The sequence below is a fragment of the Eleutherodactylus coqui genome, chromosome 10, assembly GCF_035609145.1.
Source record: "Eleutherodactylus coqui strain aEleCoq1 chromosome 10, aEleCoq1.hap1, whole genome shotgun sequence".
NCBI classification, from domain to species: Eukaryota; Metazoa; Chordata; class Amphibia; order Anura; family Eleutherodactylidae; genus Eleutherodactylus; species Eleutherodactylus coqui.
This window is the reverse complement of record NC_089846.1, coordinates 48,267,590-48,281,298: the sequence shown is the minus strand read 5'-3', so window position 1 is coordinate 48,281,298 and position 13,709 is coordinate 48,267,590. Positions and strand designations below refer to the sequence as shown.

At 44.3% G+C, this 13,709-nt stretch overlaps 1 long non-coding RNA gene across 1 annotated transcript; it reads right to left on the bottom strand.

Moving 5' to 3' along the window:
• Positions 1–11,663: 11,663 nt before the first annotated feature.
• On the bottom strand, positions 11,664–13,452 carry LOC136579735 (uncharacterized). Its single transcript, XR_010786905.1, has 3 exons — positions 13,426–13,452; positions 12,055–12,180; positions 11,664–11,881 (listed from the first exon to the last, which is right to left on the bottom strand). It is a non-coding gene; the product is annotated as an uncharacterized lncRNA (long non-coding RNA).
• Positions 13,453–13,709: the final 257 nt, after the last annotated feature.

Here is a 13,709-nt window from a genome sequence, read left to right as displayed (position 1 = left end):
AGTGATTCTGATATTGTTTTTTCACCACATGTTATCCGGGAGCCATCAGGACCGAGAGGCCAAAACGCCATGGGACATCATGGAGGACAGGGTGAGCACTTTCAGCTACCCTGATGGATCTGATGAATCAGGGCAGCTGAATCTTTAACTTTTATTTTCTTTTCATTGAGTTTTATATGATCACCTGTACAGCTCCCTGTGATCTCACGTGGGAGGGGCCGTATGGGCCCCCCGAACATCATTCAAGGCATTTAAAGGGTTAATAGCCGGGATCGGCCTCGCGGCCGATTGCAGCTATTGCCTGCGGTGTCAGCTGTATTAAACAGCTGATGCCCGCTCTGCATGAAGAGAGGTTGCCCCGCGACCTCTCTTCATACATACTCCAACGCTCCAGGACGTAAATATAAGTCCTGGAGTGGGAAGGAGTTAAAGTCCTCCTCACTGAATTTGTGAAAGGTTTAAGGAATATACACAGCCTGTTAAAGTAATAAATATCTGGTCTTAATGGAGATGTCACACATATTTGTACAAGTATTAATCCTTTCGAAGATATTAGGTGCGCTATTATCTGTAACTATTAGGTCCGCTTTCCAGACTTTCCTGCCTACTGCTATTTCTGGCAAACGCGGGCATTGTCCTGTAACTTGAACTGCTTTACAGTTCTTGCCAGCAATGCAAGGGTTACTCTCTTCAAATCTTCTTGATGCTCTTTACCCTGGACTTCTCAGTTATTTGATGTAAAAAGTTAAATAGGAAAATTAAAAATCTATTAAAAATGTGAATCACCAAAAGCAGTAAATACCAAAATGCAAAGACATCTGACCCAAAAACTTCAGATGCAGGCAATCATAAAATATAATTTGCAGACAGCACATCTGTTTAACTCAACCTGTTTATTCACCCATTGCAACTTTTAGTTCTCTTGAATCTTTCTCAAGCAAACCATAGTGTAAGTGCAACCATTACAAAGATATATACGAATACATAGATTTGTTCATCCCTCCCAAAAAGTTTGTTCAAAATCTGAAAGAATCATTATAGGATACAATTTTATTTGACATGCCAAACAGATTTTGTGGTCTGTGCAAGAAATTATACGTAAATAAGAAATTATACGTAGGTGAAACCATTATTAATTGTCGCATATGGATGAATAACCAGTAACTAAAAGACTTGATCTGCCTGTCCCCAAGCATTTTGTAAAGTCTGGGCACTCCGAAGATGAATTGAAATTTATGATTGTAGATTATGTTCCAACTCTTAATACACTTATAGTGCTAATGTGGAAATGTTTATAAATTGATTTATAGGCATAATATTATTTATAATATCATTTATCTTTCTTACATAGACGCACATGGCTCCTCAGAAATGTGGACTCATCAGCTGATTTTCTATTCAGCATCTATATGAAGTAATAGATTGTAGCCCTATTATATACATTTTTTCTCCCTTTGTCACCCAGCATGGGTGGTATCATATTTATGTATACTACCACTGGTGTAACTAGAGGGGATGCGGTTGCACCCGGGCCCAGGAGCCTTAGGGGTCCATAAGGCCTCTCTTCTCCATATAGGGAGCCCAGTACTATGAATAAAGCATTATAGTTCGAGGCCCTGTTAGAGGTTTTGCATTGGAGCCCAGGAGTTTCAAGTTACGCCTCTGCGTTAAGGGGTTAAGAAAGGTTGGGGGGCCCCAAGATGAGGTTTTGCATCCGGGCCCATGAGCCTTTAGCTATGCCCCTGTATACTACACTATATTGGATAGGGTTCTTGCCAACTTCAAGAATAGCGCGCTAGTAGATGCTTAAGTGGTGAATGGATGACTGAGGACATGCGCATTAACTTTGATTAAAGTTAAGGTGGAGGAAGCAGAGCTAACATAACTGTAATTATATTGTCTTCATTGTTCTTACATAGACCACAAAACCGGTTGGGTATTCAAATAATATTTTATCTTCCAACGACTGACTATATTTGGATGACTAAAATATGCACCCCTAATTATATTTGCACAATTCCAACAGCGTAAGGAGGGAATCCATCCCATTTTTGTAGTACCTAAGGTAGATTGTCACCTTCTAATTACGGGGCCTGCATCCATCTTCACCGATATATGCTTAATATTCCTTGATCTCCGTTATGCCATATGAGAGTGTGATTTAAGTTCTGCAATTACTGGGAATGTTCACTGAAATATGCCCCATTCCTGCCTAATAATATTGGCTATGTATTTACTGCTACTAGAAAATGCTGTAAGAAAAGGAATATTCAGTTCTTGCATATTAACCACACCGTGGGCATTGTTGCTTACTGTCTCATTATCAATTCTATATTTTTGACGATTAATTAATGGGCGTTTCCTTTAACTAAACCTATGGCTCGTGTCATCCAAACAATTTTCCAAACTAATTGGATCCTGTATTTCCCTTTGAATCTAAGCAGCTGACTGTATGACAACATTTCCAACATGAATCTCCGATGAGGATTGTCAAATTTTAAAAGATTCTTATTATCCAAAGGTTTCCTATAAAGATCAGTCTTAAAATATTCTCCAAATCTGAATACTACAGTATCTAGAAAATGTAAAGGAGCATGTGACTATTCCATTGGCAACTTACTGTTTTCATCAATCAGATTTAAAGGGGTTGTCCCGCGGCAGCAAGTGGGTCTATACACTTCTGTATGGCCATAATAATGCACTTTGTAATATACATTGTGCATTAATTATGAGCCATACAGAAGTTATAAAAAGTTTTATACTTACCTGCTCCGTTGCTGGCGTCCTCGTCTCCATGGTGCCGACTAATTTTCGCCCTCCGATGGCCAAATTAGCCGCGCTTGCGCAGTCCGGGTCTTCTGCAGTCTTCTATGGAGCCGCTCGTGCAGAATGCAGGCTCCGTGTAGCTCCGCCCCGTCACGTGCCGATTCCAGCCAATCAGGAGGCTGGAATCGGCAATGGACCGCACAGAAGAGCTGCGGTCCACGGAGACAGAGGATCCCGGCGGCCATCTTCAGCGGTAAGTATTGAAGTCACCGGAGTGCGGGGATTAAGGTAAGCGCTCCGGTAAGCTTTCTTTACCTCCCTGCATTGGGGTTGTCTCGCGCCGACCGGGGGGGGGGTTGAAAAAAAAAAACCCCGTTTCGGCGCGGGACAACCCCTTTAAGAATGTGGAAAACTAATTTAACTCCTCAAATATAACCCCCAAATGACGAACACATCGTCAATGTATCTCCAGCATTTTATGGTGAACGCTGATCGTGGCTGCTAACCCTTTAACCAAAAGATGCCCGGACAACAAAGTCATGCCTGGAAGAAATCAGAGAAGACACCTGTGAGTCACTGACCATAGCTGTATTGTATTCACTTTTATGGTCTGCAGAGTGCCTGTGTAAAACTAGTATCTACCACTATATGGCCCCTGTATGGTGGTAATACGGGTCTTTGTAAAACAGATTTTTTAGTTAGTTCTTTATGTTTCAGGAAATATATAAAATTAACTTCAAAAAGACGTATTGTAACAGACATATGAGTATTGATTAAGCACTTTGTTAATAATCTGGAGTATGAGACACAGTGGGAGGCAGAACTATTGTTTACATTTCATTTAGGCCCACTGTCCACGGGTGGATCTGACTTGCAGAATCTGCATGGAAGATCTGCAAATCAAGCCATCCATAGGGATAGATGGACATCCATAAATGAAATAAAGCATGTAGATTTGATTTGCTGACCTTTTCGTCTGTAAAAAAATCACAGCATGCTCCATTTCAGTGCGGATCCTGCACAAACGGCTTCCATTGAAGTCAATGAAATCCATCCAATCCGCGGCCCATCCACAGTTGAATTGCAGATGGGCCACAGATTCCACGCGAAAGTAGGAGTTTAAAAAAAAACCTCCACTGTGCATGTGTAGCGGCGCGCCAGCCGACACTTCCGCGTGCATCCGCAGGGGAGGAAATAGAAGACCCGGACGGGTAAGTAGAGAGCCTACAGGGTCTTTGGACACAGGCAGGGTCGGATTCCACTGCGGGTTCCCGCATGCGGAATCCGTTCCGCCCATGGACATGAGGCCTAAGAGTCAGAGAAAAGGGGAAACCATGTATTAGAGTAATGTCCCTTTTACACGGACCGACAGAACGAGTAGGTGACATCCTCACCAACTCGTTCATGCTTGGGCAGCCCATTTAGTCTGCATGATTCTCATTGAGGATTGTGCAGTCCTCAGGGAATTATTGTTCAGTGTTTCATATTCCTATAGTATTACAGGACAGCCATTCATGTGAAAATATGTGTCCTGCCACAGCCTACCAATCAAAAGTCAACTGATTTCTTTGGGTGCTAATAGTGGAAAAAGGGAAATTGTCTGTTCACCCTGGGAGGGGTTGTGCAAGTTGGCTGATAATTTAATTATGGCTGATCGTTTTTTTATAAGGGCAATTATGCAAACCCCAACTCTATTAAATGCTTTTTCGGCATCTGTTGAGATAAGAATGGTTTCTGTGTTCCTCATTTGAGCCAAATGTATCACGTGATGTCTCTCCATGGTGTTCTCTTTGGCTTCCATTTTGGGTGTGAAGCCAATTTGCTGCAAATTAAAAAGGTCTGGTAAGACTTTCTGAATACCTGTGGGTAATAACTTCAGAGTTTAATATTGTATTGTAATAATTATATAGGTCTGAAGTTAGCACAATGTGTACTATGTTTAAATTCCTTAGGTATAAGCGTGTTGTGGGCCATAAATGCATAATGTTGGCTTACTGAGATGTTAGTAAAGTATTGGGTTATATAAGACATTAGACTTTTTTTTAGGTTTCTAAGTCATGGTGAAACCATCTGAGTCCAGAATTTTGCCATTTTGTGTACTACTGATAGCTTTTTCTAGTTCTGCGTAAGTAAATGAAGCTTTAAATTCTAGTTGTTGATCCAGTAATAGCAGATTTATGATTTGAAGAAACTCTACAGTGCTGGCATTCATTTTTTCCCTATTTTCTTTATTAGACTCAGGATTGTAAATTGCTATATAACTTTTTCAAGACTTCTGCTATGTTTTCTGTTTTGTATTTAAGAATGTATGTTTTGTCTCTGATTTCTGTGATGCAAATTAGTGGTCTTTGGTTTTAGCTAAATATGCAAGTTGGCAGATAAACTTTTAATTAAGGAGTTGACAAAAGCCTAAATCTCTAGGAGTGTCCGTTCTTTCTCATGCTTTATTGCATAAGATAGTTTGCATGTGGATTAGAGTTTTTAAATTTTCTTATAAATTTCTGATTTCCTTTTCTTGTCTCCCTAGATCCCAGATCTATGAATATTCCTCTAATGACAGATTTATGTGCCTCCCAGATAGTGGAATTACAAGGCTTTAGGGGACAGGTGTCCTGGAAATAAATTTTGATACAATCTGTAATATAAACTTTGCTTTCTTTAGTTTTTACTAAAGTTTCATTAAAGGGAACTTGTCATCACGTTGGAGCCCCATAAACTACATTGTGGGGCTTAAAGGTAGGGGAAAGTGGAGTCCAGGGAGCTGTGTTTCATACTCACCGGGTGCCCTGTTCTTGTGCTGTGTTCCTGTGAAGTAGTTTATGGGGCTCAGATGTGATGACAGGTTCCCTTGAAGTCTCCAGTAGTATTCATATTTATTAAGGTAGGGAGATGTAATAGATATAGTAGTGGTGCATGGTCACAATGGTGGCTAGAACTGTATTTAAGTATTTGAGTCTGTGTTAAGAGCTAACGCAGGATTAGTAAATAGTCAAACCGTATATAATTTTTAGGAATTTTTGAATAAAATGAGAAGTTTTTTCGTTTGGTTAGAGAGAGATCTACACATCTATTTCCTGATATTCATAAAGGAAAATGAATTAATTAAAAATCAATTTCTAAACATTTCCACATTAGCACTATAAGTGTATTTAGAGTTTCAATGAACAGCTACTGGTCAGGATCCCACGTGAAACTCGAAATGTGCATGATCAGAACCGAAGAGCTTATTTATACACATGCCTAATGTTAAAAACTTAAAATCTATGTTCAAACCATTAGGGGCTAGAGTATTTAATTTGTATTTCCATTCTCATTCTTTTTAATATCTTAACTATCACCTCCACATATCTTTCATAGAACATAATCTACAGTTATAAATTTCAATTCATCTTCGGAGTGCCAACACTCTACAAAATGCTGGGGGACAGGCAGGTCAAGTTTTTCAATTCTAATGGTAGACTAATTGTTGTTTATCTGTATGTGACAATTAATATTGTTTTCACCTACATATGATCTCTTACAGGGACTAACAATGACATAGACCACGAAATCTGTTGGGCGTGCCAAAATAATATTTTATCTTATAAAAGCTGCCAGTATTTGGATGACTAAAATATTCCCTGCTAATTATATTTGCACAATTCCTATGAGCTTGAAAACACCCCACTTGTGTAGTGCCAAAGGCAGGTTGTCATGCTCTAACTACCTGCATCCATCTTTACCAGTACATCCTTAGTATTCATTGATCTTCCATATGCCATACGAGAGGGAAATGTAAACTCTGGAATATGACCCATTGCCACCTAATAATGTGTTTACTACCAGGGGAAAATGTAGTAACAAATGGAATATGCAGTTCTTTCCTATTATCCATACCAGGGAATTGTTACTTATAGCCTCATTATCAATGCTAATCTTTGATGATTAATTAATGCTGTTGGGTATTTCCTTTGAATAAACATTGTTCCTGTCATCCAAACCATTTTTACAAACGAACTGGATCCTGTATTATCCTTTTGAATCTAAGCAGCTGATTGTATGGTAATGATTCCAACATGAATCTCAGATGCGGATTGTCAAATCTTAAAAGATTGTTACGATCTGAAGGTTTCCTATAAAGAGCAGTCTTACAATAGTCTCCAGACCTGTATACTACCATATCTAGAAAATGTGAAGAAGCATGTGACTATTCCATTGTAAGGCCTCAGTCACACGGGCGTTTTTTCGCGCGATTTGCGCATCGCATGTCGGATGCGCATGCGCAAATCGCGTGACCGGAGGCGAAAAATCGCCGGAAAAATCTGCACCTAGCCGCGTTTATCGTCGCTGCAAAACGCAGGTCTGACGGGAGTAAAATCGCCGTGCGCATGAAAATGCGCATGAATCTTAGCACGCCCGGAACTTGATTTCGCGGGACTTTTTTCGCACATTTTTCGCCGTGCACATCCAAAACGGGCGGAACTGTTTTGCGGGACTTTTTTCGCACATTTTTCGCCGTGCACATCCAAAACGGGCGGAACTTAGTTTTGCGGGACTTTTTCGCACATTTTTCGCCGTGCATATCCAAACGCCCATGAATCTTTATAGACTGGCCGGAACTTTTATTTTCAAAGTAATCATGCGGCAGCCTAATAGCAGGTGTTATAAATAGCTGCTAATGAGGCCTGTTCTTCATTCTGCTTCTGGTTCTTCCTGGGTGTGCGTGACATTACTGGAGTTGGAGAGATGTCGTCGCGAGATGATATTTTCTTTGCCTGGTTGATGATGCGTCTATCTAGGCTTTCTGCTGGGCTGCCAGAGGATGTGTCTGGCTACCTTTCTAGTGACCAATCTTGGGCTAGCGATAGTCCTGGGCCGGTCAGGAGGAGGAGGAGGAGGAGGAGGACTAGGAGGACTAGGAGGTACTGGGTGCATCCGCTGGTGGAGCAGCGGGATCGTATTGGGATGTTTCACTCCCAGTACGCGTACCTGAGGCAATACCCGGACCATTTTGCTGCCGCCTTTCGTTTGTCGGTCACCATGTTCGATGAACTTCTGGAGGTGGTGCGTGCCGGGATTACGCACAGAGATACCAACATGCGTGACAGTATCTCTGCTGAGGAAAGACTCCTGGTCACTCTGCGGTAAGTTCTCATCTGTCTCGAGGTCACATCATCTGTCGTTCTATGTCATCCCTTCCCCATGTAGCCTTTGTACCTTTGTCTATAAATGTTATGGCTTATTCTGACGACCGTATATCGCCTCGTGTTTTAACGCTGAGCCGATATACGTTGTCCTTGTCTGCAGGTGGAGGATGATGGAAGAGGGATAGTGGACATCCCTGGAGCACTGAGCTCCTGCCCTTTAAACGCCCCTCACCACTAATAGCAATAGGAAGGGCGGGACGGGGGCACAGCTAAGCAGTGGTACTTTGAGAGCAAATAGTGTGGCGGGGTGGGAAAGGGGCAGGAGCTCAGTTACTCATCCTGGCTCTTTCATCCTCCTCCCCCTGCAGACAAGGCCTACGTATATCGGCCACACCCCTTCCTCATCCATTTTTAATGATTGCCGTCCTTTGTTTTTCCACATCTTGCTGCTGTGTGTTTGACAGCCCTTGATTAGTCTGTATCAAGGGAGCGTGATGCAGCAGAATAATTAGTCTCACCTGTCTTCCACGGTGCTTTTCTGAAAGTGATGGTGGATCTATCACCATTCTTCACATCTTAGTATTGCTTAGACGCCTTAGAAATAATTGCAAAATCTTCAACCAGTAATACAGGCGTCTATGTTTTCCATATTTGGCCCTTTTTTTTTTACCAAACATTTGTCTGTAGCGTTCGTTTGGGTGTTTGGGGGGGGGGAAGGTGGGCAAGGCTCCTTGGGTTGTGTAAATACATGATTGTAGCGCTTACTTAGTTTTGCCCGAGCATGAGTTGACATTGTGCAGATGGTTACCATAGGAAACATGTTTTGGGAATCAGCCAAGAGCTAGATGAAAAGGCAGTGCGCCAATGTTCCATGTTTGTTAGTGGTCTGAGTATTAGGCCTCCTTCACACGGGCGAGACTGCATGGGTGTGAGAATTGCAGCGATCTTACCTCGCTGCACTGTATGCTATTGCTGGGATTTTCTCGCATCAAAGTATTTTATTAAGTGCTACAAAATTCCCAGCGGAAGCTCCAAAATCACGCGACTTTGTAGCATCTGCTACTGTCAAAGCTGCACCGCATTGCATTTAAGCCCCTTTTTTGTGCGAGGCGATGCAACAGAGGAAGGCTCCATAGAGAAACATGGGCTACGCAACCTAGCATGTCATGGGCATATCGCCACACACGCTCAAGCGCCCGCAGCACCACAGCAAACCCTTGACAAAGGCTGTTTGTAACGGCCGAAACGTTGCGTGCTTACTGAGGATGTAATAAAGAAATAACCTGTTTTATTGCACCTGAATGCTTCTGCTGCCATTTCTGGATAGGATTATGGGCATATCGCCAGACTTGCGAGGTTTGTGTGTCGTTTGGGAGTATGCTACAAAACATCTCATGTGTGTAGGAAACCATAGAAAACCACAGGCTTCTACTATATGCATTTTGTATGATTGTAGCAATGCTCCCAAAGCACGCAACTTTGTCGCCCGTGTGAAGGAGCCCTTATGTTTGCAGTATTTTAGGTTAAAATATGCTTTTTAGAGATGAGCGAACGTACTTGTTTCGAGTAATTACTCGATCGAGCACCGCCATTTTAAAGTACTTCAGTACTCGGGTGAAAAGTACGCGGGGTTGCCGGGGGACGGGTGGAGGCGTGGCGGCGCGGGGGGTAGCAGCGGGGAACAGGGGGAGCCCTCTCTCTCTCCCTCTCCCCCCCACTCCCCGCTGCAACCACCCCACTCAGCCACGGCGGCCCCCGAATTTTTTCGCCCGAGTACGGAAGTACTCGAAAATCGCGGTATTTGGGCGAAAAAGGGGCGTGGCCGAGCACGTTCGCTCATCTCTGTTGATTTTCTAAATATAGAAAGTGCATGTCATGTTGCAAAGTTCTAACCTTTTTCTTCTCTCCTCTTCTCCCACAGATTTCTGGCTACTGGGGATTCCTATGCTTCGCAGCATTCGCAGTTCCTGATTGGCCGCTCTACCATTGGGGGAATCGTCAGGGAGACCTGTGACGTCCTTTGGCAGTGTCTTCGACCTTTGGTGATGGCTCCTCCCTCTCGTCAAGATTGGCTGGACATCGCCGAGGGATTTATGAGCGCTGCGCAGTTCCCAAACTGCATTGGGGCGTTGGACGGGAAGCACATTCGTGTCCTGAAGCCACCTAACTCGGGGTCGCAATATTTCAACTATCGGCAGTTCTTTTCGGTGGTCCTCCTTGCTGTTGCTGACAGTAAATATCGATTCCTGCTGGTTGATATTGGGGCCTTTGGAAGTGCTGCTGATGCTCGCATTTTCCGCACGTCCAGAATGGGTAGGCGGATGAGGGAACAGCAGCTTTCTATTCCTGCGCCTCAGGCCCTTCCTGGGTCGTCAGGTCCAGCAGCCCCATTTGTCTTTGTGGCGGATGAGGCATTTGGCCTGTCTAATAATGTCATGCGGCCCTTTCCTCGCAGAAACATTGACACCAGGAGGCAGGTCTTTAATTACCGCCTCACACGTGCCCGGCGTTATGTGGAGTGTGCATTTGGTATTCTCGCTAATCGTTGGCGAGTGTTACTAAGTACCATTCAGCTGGCTCCTGACAACGTGTCAGTGGTAATTAGGGCCTGTGTGGTTCTACATAATTTCTGCCGGCAACATGATACAGTTTTGAATGTTCCGCAGCCTTTACCCACAGCTTTTGGGGGCGAAGTTTTGGAGGAGGCTGTGCAGCATGGTAGACCAGAACAATCGGCTGTCCTAGTCAGGGACCTCTTCACGGAGTATTTCCTATCTCCACAGGGAGCACTTGCGTGGCAGTTGGAACATGCTCTAGGAAGGCGATGAGCTGGTTTCTCAAGATTGTATTTTGTTTTTTTTTAAGCTGGCTGTGCCCCTTTTTTTTGAGGTAGGTGATTATTGGCACATTCTCTTAGTTAGGGACTCGCAAGTAACGAGGATCCTTGACGCGGATTGCGAGCTTAGACTAACTTGCCCACCTTCAGCTCCATATAGGAAAGGGCCTTTCCAAATTTGGCCCACTTTTAAAACAGTTCGCTGAAGTAGGGCAATGTAGTAAACTAATACCTCGTTTGGGGCCCTTAGCCAAGGGAACCCGTAAACGGATTTTTGTGTTTTCATTAGTTGATTTGGGGGGGGGGGTGTTCCTGTACAGAATAGAGACTACAAACACCTAAGGGCTCAGTCACAGGGGTGCATTGTGACCCGCACCCCGGCGCCAATGCGGCGGTGTGACTCAGCCTGTTAACTGTGTGTTTTCTCTAACTCTAGTCACATGTCCCATTGTGTGAAATGTGTTTGAAATGAGTATTGAGGGTTGAAATGCTGGCCGCAACATGCAAGACAAACCACTCAATGCAGCCTGAAACAATGGATCTCTGCTGGACCCTTTGTAGCGTCCAAGAGAAGTGATAAAACCTAACGCAAGAGTTCCAAGTTAGAGGCCTGAGTTGCCTACGAGCATACTATGTGTGTTTATTAGTCTTAAATCTTGATTACCTTGTGCATGTGACAAATAACATTTATTATTAAAGTAAGAAAAACACATGGTGGTTTGTATTTTTTATGCGAAACTCTTTTTACTTTGTACCAAAAATGCTTTTTAGCCAACATGGCTTACATAGCTTTCAGTGGGTCTGAGCCAACATGGCTCACAATTTCTGGGACGTCACGAAACACGGCTGGAGAGATGATGGACCAGCAGGCAGGATGGGCAACCACAGCCCCTTCGGCACCCCCACAAACAGCTTCAGATTTGCGCACGGTCCGAGGGCGATGGTGTTGTTTGGGACTGTGGGGAGCTTGCTTGGCGGGGGAGCGACCTCGTTTCCATTGTCGGGAAGTGATGCACTCCCCACTGATGGAGGTTGGCCAGCCTTTCCCGGACTCCGTCTAGGCCACGCTGCAGAAAATCGATCTGCAGGTGGCATAGACGGATCTCCTGGAAGTACCAGGCCACCCTCTCATCAGGGGGGACATCTCTCCACGCTGTGACAAAAGAGAAAGAGAAGCGATCAGGCATGTGTAAATGTGTTGCTTTGGCTCAGAGTCTGTGTGCACATTTGAGGTAGCCTACTCAGGAGAATGTGTGTACTACAAAAAGAGGGCGAAAAATGTGATCAGGATGTTAGTGTGTGTAGGCCGACGTGTGTCATCCTTACCTGTCACAGGGCGGCCAGGGTCCATGCTGGGGCGCTCCACCTCCACCAGTGGCTGTGGGGACATCAGGGAAGGCAGGCTCCATGGTGACCCCTCTGCTGATGTTTCTGATGCAGGGGGTTCTGGAGCTGACATGGGAAAAAAAACAGTTTTGATTAGATTTGGAGGGTACATCAAAGGGTGACTACCCACACCATATTTTTCGCGCACAGCCAATGTTGCACAATTGTGTCATTGGCAGGGGCCTATGGGACTTGTAATGTTACAATGGATTTAGTGCAAACTCGCAATGTAGTGCAATCTTGAGATTTAGCCGCCTTGCCATTTTAATGTGACAATTCACATAGCCCCCTGCAGAAAATAAACCAGTTAATGTAGCATTTTTGTATCAAAAGTGTATTCACCCAAAATCTGAGTTACGTGTCAGCCCTACTTGCAAAGATGTTTTGGGCTAACACGATTGACAATGAGACTTCATGTTAGCAAAATGGAATGGACGCCCCAGCGTTGTTGTTGCATAGCGTTGTAAACATTAGAAAGTCCCATTGACAGTCGCGTGAGGTCTTGGTCACAATAGTGTTTTTGTGTCAGATCTGCACCAGCGCTGCCCATATGCAGATCTCTAGACCCAATGCATTCCAATGGGAGCGGGCACATGTAATTTTTTTACACAGAGGTGCGAAAAATTAGAGGACACAGCGATTTGCAGAAGGCGCCTATCTGCATTTGGCAAAGCCTTGTGTTCTATATATGCGCTAAATGTGGACGGTGCCAGCCACATTGAGAACATATACTAAAGATCGTTCTACTCTGCCATAGCTGTAACAGCTGTGGCAGAGAAGAACAATGTTTTGCCTTTGAATTCTATGGAGCCGGCAATACAGCCGGCTCCATTGAAAGCAATGGACTGCCGGCAAGCGCATAAAGACTTTTCGGGGAAGGGTGTTAAATAAAAGCCCTTCCCTGAAAAACCTCCCGCAAATGTGTAGCATTTTGGGGGAAAAAAGGATACAAACTTTTTTCAGGCCGGCAGAGTGCCGCCGCGTCTTGGCAGCAGCCCATTGCTTTCAATGGAGGCGACTCCATTGCATTCGAGGGGCAAACGTCGTTCTTCTCCGCCACAGCTGTTACAGCAGTGGCAGTGGCGAACGTGAACAGTTCCCTTGATTTGGGCCCTTTTGCAGAAATTGCAGCTAGGTGCCGATATTTCAGCAAAGCGCCGACCCCTCACGTGATTTGCGGATACGCATCCCTAATGCGAACAACCAATTTCATTCAAATAAACCTTCACGCATTTGCAAGTGTGTGCGAGCCCTAGTTTGGTGGTCAAGTGAGAGCTGAGAAAAGTAGCACAGAACATTTATTTCACTTACCGACTGCCTCCTCCTGACTGGCTTCTGGTGGAGGTGGAGGTGGTGGTGGTGTAGCCTCGCGGGCTGGAGAGGGCTGCTGCTCCTCGCCCGAATCCGCCCTGTGACTGGGTGTTGCATCTGTGGTGACAGTAACACAAACACTTGTTAATGTTGGGAACAAGTGAGAACAACTCGGATTATAATGACATCAGGAACATTTAAATAACATTTAAAGGCGTTCTAGAGCAATAAGCAATGCATCCTTAACCACTTTCCTCCCCATGACGTAACGGTACCTCCTGGTA